Here is a 6,221-nt window from a genome sequence, read left to right as displayed (position 1 = left end):
GCTTGAGCCCAGGAGTTGGAGGTTGCTGTGAGCTGTGATGCTACAGCACACTACCCAAGGGGACAGCTTGAGACTCTGTCTCAAAAAAAAAAAAAGTATGTTCTGGGTGGTGCCTGTGGCTCAAAGGAGTAGGGCACTAGCCCCATATGCTGGAGGTGGTGGCTTCAAACCCAGCCCCAGCCAAAAACTGCAAAAAAAAAAAAAAAAAGTATGTTCTACTTCTTTGCTGCTGGTATATAATAATAATATAATTTAAAATATGTGTTAATATACCAGCAGCAAAGTAGTTGCTGCAATTTTTTAATAAAAAAATTGTATTTTTTTAATAAAAAATTGTATTTACTTAGAAGCATTCAGAATGTCAACAAAACAGCTGCAATTTTTTTTTTTTTGCAATTACAGAGTGGTATTCAGTTAATAGAACAACAATTATTTCATATAAGCTGCATCAGAGACAACTAAAGATGAAAAAACTGCTATCCTCAAATATAACTAATTTGTACTTTGCACCAACAAGAGCCTGCTTTAAATTTCCATGCCAATTTACAACCCCCAAACTGTACCAGGCAAGGTTAGTGGCTATTGAAAATACCACCAGGACAGGGCTTTCTAAAGACACATTCGGTAGTGTGTTAACTATACAAAAAAAGGCACTGTACAGCTTAAAAACAAATCTTACACAGCCTTACATTTCACTTTTTTTCTTAAATAGGAGTGAGTTGTGTACAGGGGGGTTAAATGCTTTATAGACAAGAAAAAAAAACCGCGCTAGAACCAACTAATTCATCATCATCTTCTTCATTTTCTCCATCTTCCTCCTCCTCTTCATCTTCTTCATCTTCCTCATCTTCCTTCTCTTCCTTCTTTTTCTTGCTTTTTTCAGCCGTGACGACTCCCTTTTCCACTGCATCAGGCTTTCCTTTAGCTCAGTATGCAGCAATATCCTTTTTGTATTTTCCCTTCAGCTTTGCAGCCTTATTTTCATAAGGCTGCTTGTCATCTGCAGCAGTGTTATTCCATATCTCTCCCAGCTTCTTTGCAACATCACCAATGGATAGGCTGGGATGTTCTCCTTTGATTTTGGGGCGATACTCAGAACAGAACAAGAAAAAGGCTGAAGGAGGCCTCTTGGGTGCATTGGGATCCTTGAACTTCTTTTTTGTTTCCCCTTTAGGAGGGATATTCACTTCTTTTTCATAACAGGCCTTGTCCCCCTTTGCCATATCTTTAAATTTTCCTTTCTCTTTAGCAGACATGGTCTTCCACCTCTCTGAGCACTTCTTAGAAAACTCTGAGAAGTTGACTGAAGCATCTGGGTGCTTCTTCTTGTGCTCCTCCCAACAAGTTTGCACAAAGAATGCATATGATGACATTTTGCCTCTCAGCTTCTTAGAATCTCCTTTGCCCATGTTTAGTTATTTTTCTTCAGTGAGGCACAGAGTTCAATTAATTTTTGTATATTGATCTTTTATCCAGCACGTTGCTAAACTTTATTATTTTCAATCATTTGCATTTTAGATGTTCTACATAGATGGGGAGCCAGCCTACAAGTTGGTCCTCAGGAGTTCCTGCCTTCTGGTAGTCCTCTCTCATACAGTGCAGGGTTAATCCATGTGACCAGTAGAATATGGCAGAGGTAATGATATGCCACTTCTGAGATTGCTCTGAGGGAAATTATGTAGTGACCAGCCCCACAAGGAGATCACAGAGAAAGGCCCCTGCCTATAGCTACCTGAGCTTGGTAGCAGAATCTTCTGCCCCCAGACAAGTGTTTGGAAATTGAAGCCATAGTGTGACTAAAATTCATGAACACTATATCCAGGACCACTCCCAGCTTCCTGACCCTCAGAAAGCTGATAGTAAATGTTTCTAGTTTTAAGTTTCCAAGTTTGGGTTAATTTGTTATACAGTAATAGATAACAAAAACAAATTTTGGTACTTGGAATGTGATGCTACTACAACAAAAACCTAAAATGTAGAGTGGCTTTGGAATGGGGCAGTGAATGGAAGTTGGAAAAGCTGTAAGGATTTTGAGGAAAGCATTAATGAATGTTTAAAGTTCTTTGAACACATTGTTCATAGAATTTTGAACTTTTAGGGGACTGCCAAGAAGACTTAAGAAAAGGAGGGAAAATCTTTTTAGGAGCTGGAGGAGAGGGGATCTTTGTTCTGCAGAGGCAGAAAGGTTAGCAACACTGTCATAAGAAGTAATTTGGAAGGTAGAAAGTGTACCTAATGAACTATTTATTAGAATTTATCTACATGTTTAACATTTTATTTGTTCCCCATTGCCTTGTGACCTAAAACCTTCCTTCTGGAACCACATTCCTTTTATTTGGTGCAACTCTAGTCTTCTCTTGGTGATAAATAATATCAGTTGTATTCATCTGCAATGTCTTTATCTTGCCCTCATTATTAAAAGATGTATAATTTTATTTGTTTGTTTATTTTGAGACATAGTCTCACTTTGGTAGCCCTTGGTAGAGGGCTGTGGCATCACAGCTCACTGCAACCTCAAACTCCTGGGCTCAAGTGATCCTCTTGCCTCCGCCTCCCAAGTGGCTGGTACTATAGACACCTGCCACAACTCCTAGCAACTTTTTATATTTTTTCTTTTTCTTTTCTTTTTTTTTTTGAGACAGTCTCACTTTGTCACCCTTGGTAGAGTGCTGTGGCATCACAGCTCAGAGCAACCTCCAGCTCTTGGGCTTAGGTGATTCTCCTAAGAGAATCCCGAGTAGCTTTCCAAGTAGCTGGGACTACAGGCACTTGCCACAATGCCCAGCTGTTTTTTTGTTGCAGTTTGGCCGGGGCCGGGTTTGAACCCACCACCCTTGGTATATGGGGCCGGTGCCTTACCTGATGAGCCACAGGCACTGCTAAGTTTTTCTATTTTTAATAGAGACAGGATCTTGCTCTTGCTCAGGCTGGTCTAGAACTCCTGAGCTAAGGCAATCCACCTGCCTCGGCCTACCAGAGTTCTAGGACTACAGGTGTTAGCCACCTTGCCTGGCCCGGATACAGAGTTTTTTTCTGGGTGCATAATTCTGGTGTGGAGGCTAAAGCAACTCCATCTTTGGTATGAAGCTAGCAAGTTAACCACTGATTAAACCCTGTTCTCGGACTGCCTCTAAGATTTCTATTTTATCTCCTGTTACTATGAATCCTACCCTTAGATCAGAACAACACTGACCAGAACAATGCTTAGGCAGATTCACACACATTCTTGCCTTTCCCTGAGAAGTCAATTGCCTAAACACTCCTTCGCACTGGTATATATCTGGCAGGTAATGGTTTGGGGATCCACCATCTTGTCTCATCACACTGCTGCCCAAGACATGGTTTCTGTTTCTAAATCTCTGTTAAATGTTTCTTTCTGAGAAACTGGATATGTCGGTCTCTTTCTTCAATCTTGTAGCTTCCTTGGACTCTAGAGGTAGATTTGCATAAACATGTCCACAGTGGAACATCTAGGTACATAATGTTTTCATGTTATTTAGATATTATTTCACTATGTCTGGTTTTCATGATTGTTGTTGAAAATTCATTCCAATTGTCATTCCTTTGTATGATCTTGCTCTATCTGGCTTCTTTTTTCTCTTTGTCTTTGAGCTTCTGAAGTTTGAGTATTTTGTGTCTAGGTGTGAATTTCATTTTATTTTTTTTGAGATATATTTTGTTTCTTGGGTCTGTGACTCAAGTTTTCATCAGTTCTAGAAAATTCACAGCCATTATATAATTAAATATTATCATTATGCTCTTCTCTCTAATGTCTCTTTTCCTGAGATCCCAATTAGACACATGTTAGAACTTTTTGGTCTATATTACAAATTTCTTTTCACATTTTTTATTTCATTGTTTTTTTGAGACAGAGTCTCATTCAATTGCCTTGGGTAGAGTACCAAGGTGTCATACCTCATAGCAACCTCAAACTCCTAGGTTCAAGAGATCCTTCTGCCTTAGTCTCCTGAGTAGCTGAGCCTGCAGGTACCTGCCACAATGCCCAGGTAATTTTTCTATTTTTAGTAAAGATGGGGGGAGGAGTCTTTTTGATACAGAGTCTTACTCTGTTGACCTAGGTAGAGTGCTGTGGCATTATAGTTCACAGCAACCTTAAATTTGTGGGCTCCAATGATTTGCTTGTCTCAGGCTCCCAAGTAGCGGGGACTATAGATGTGTGCTAATTCACCTAGCTAGTTTTTTCTATTTTTAGTAGAGATAGGGTCTCCATCTTGCTCAGGCTGGTCATGAACTGTTAAGCTCAAATGATCCATCTGCTTTGGCTTCCCAGAGTGTGGGGATTGTAGGTGTGAGCCACTGCACCTGGTCACTTACTTAGAAATTTTTTTTCTTTTTTGCAGGTTTTTTTTTTGGCTGGGGCTAGGTTTGAACCTGCCACTTCCGGCATATGGGGCCGGTGCCCTACTCCTTTGAGCCACAGGCAGGTGCTGCCCTACTTAGAAAATTAAAAAAAAAAATTTCAAAAATTGGCTCAGTGTCTATAGCTCAAGCAGCTAAGGCATCAGCCATATACACCAGAGCTGGTGGGTTCGAATCTAGCCCGGGCCTGCCAAATAACAATGACAGCTACAACCAAAAAATAGCCGGGCATTGTAGCAGGTGCCTGTAGTCTCAGCTACTTGGGAGGCTGAGGCAAGAGAATCGCTTGAGCCCAGGAGTTGGAGGTTGCTGTGAGCTATGATGTCACAGTACTCTATCCAGGGGGACAGCTTGAGGCTCTGTCTCAAAAAAAAAAAAAATTTTTTTTTCAAAAATTGTCAAAGCTGTCTTTTATGTGACTTGTTTCATTATAAATATTTGTCAACTTTGTCTCTGAGGTAAGAGAATGTTTTTTATAATACTATTAACTTAGAAATATTAACTTTCTTATTACTTAATAACTCACTTAACTATTGTGGGAATATTTGCCAAAAAGAGTCTCTAGGGAATTTATATAAAAATGCAATATGCAATCTAGGACCTTTGGCACACCAGATAGGTTAGAATTAAACGTTAAAAAAGAACATAGATGGCTCTGCGCCTGTGGCTCAAGTGGGCAAGGCGCCAGCCACATACGCCTAAGGTGGTGGGTTCGAATCCAGCCCGGGCCTGCCAAACAACAATGATGGCTGCAACCAAAAAAAAAGTAGCCAGGGGTTGTGGCAGAGGCCTGTGATCCCAGCTACTTGGGAGGCAGAGGCAGGAGACTCACTTGAGTCCAGGAGTTGGAGGTTGCTGTGAGCTGTGATGCCATGGTACTCTACTCAGGGGGACAGCTTGAGGCTCTGTCAAAAAGAAAAAATAATAACATAGAGAAAAGTAGGAAAAAATACAAGTAAATATTTCACTGATCTTGGATTAGGGAAAGATGTTCTAGGTGTCAAAGTAATATGAATAAATCAGAAAGGAAAATATTGATAATTTTCTTTTTACATAAGACTTCTGTTGACCAAAGTCTCATATACAAAATTAAAAGGAAAAGAACAAACTGATAAAGACTTTATAGTCTTAACACATAAAGAGTTCATACAAATCAATAAGAGATTCTACCAAAGAAATGGTCTATTCCTTTCTTGATTTCAATGCCAAACCTGAGTTAAAGCTATTTCCTTTTTAGCATTTAGTTCTGCAAAAGCTTCCTGCCTCCAGTCTTCCTTCTCCAAACCATTCCTCACCCTGTCCTTAGTTATTTTTCTAAAACACAAGTGTCTTCTCAGCAACCATAAATGGCTTTCTATCACACAGATAAGAAAGGTAAAATTTCTTAGCTTGGCACTGAAGGCCTTTCTTCTCACCTTTCCAGCCTCTTTTTTTTGGCTTGACATTTGTGAACTCCATGTGCTAATCTGTCTCCTTGACTATTTTAGGCTTTATTCTCAGCAGTCTCTTCTGCTGGAGTACCCTCTGTCTCTACCCTAAAGCCCCAGCACCACAGCACACCTATCCAACCCTCGCTCCTTCTTAAATGCTCTGCTCAAATCCTTGCTGGCCTCCTCAGACAGCCACTCTTCCATATATATATATATATATATATATACACACACACACACACACACGTATATATATACACACACACACATAAAGGCTAGCTCAGTGGCTCACACCAGTAATCCTAACACCTTGGGAGGCCAATGAGGGAGAATCACTTGAGGTGAAGAGTTCAAGATTAGCCTGAGCAACACCATGAGACCCTGTCTCTATTAAAAATAAAAAAATTGGGC

The 6,221-nt window shown here is 40.2% G+C and overlaps 1 protein-coding gene and 1 pseudogene across 1 annotated transcript in view; both read right to left on the bottom strand.

The window, feature by feature from the left end:
• The window catches only part of SYCE3 (synaptonemal complex central element protein 3), a 17,091-nt gene that overhangs the window by 8,954 nt on the left and 1,916 nt on the right, over nt 1–6,221 (bottom strand). The window lies entirely within an intron of this gene.
• On the bottom strand, nt 744–1,409 carry LOC100960642 (annotated as a pseudogene).

This window comes from Otolemur garnettii, unplaced genomic scaffold, assembly GCF_000181295.1.
Source record: "Otolemur garnettii isolate 467f Iridium unplaced genomic scaffold, OtoGar3 scaffold00007, whole genome shotgun sequence".
In the NCBI taxonomy this organism is placed as follows: Eukaryota; Metazoa; Chordata; class Mammalia; order Primates; family Galagidae; genus Otolemur; species Otolemur garnettii.
The sequence above is the reverse complement of the archived record's forward strand: the minus strand, read 5'-3'. Positions and strand labels throughout refer to the sequence as shown.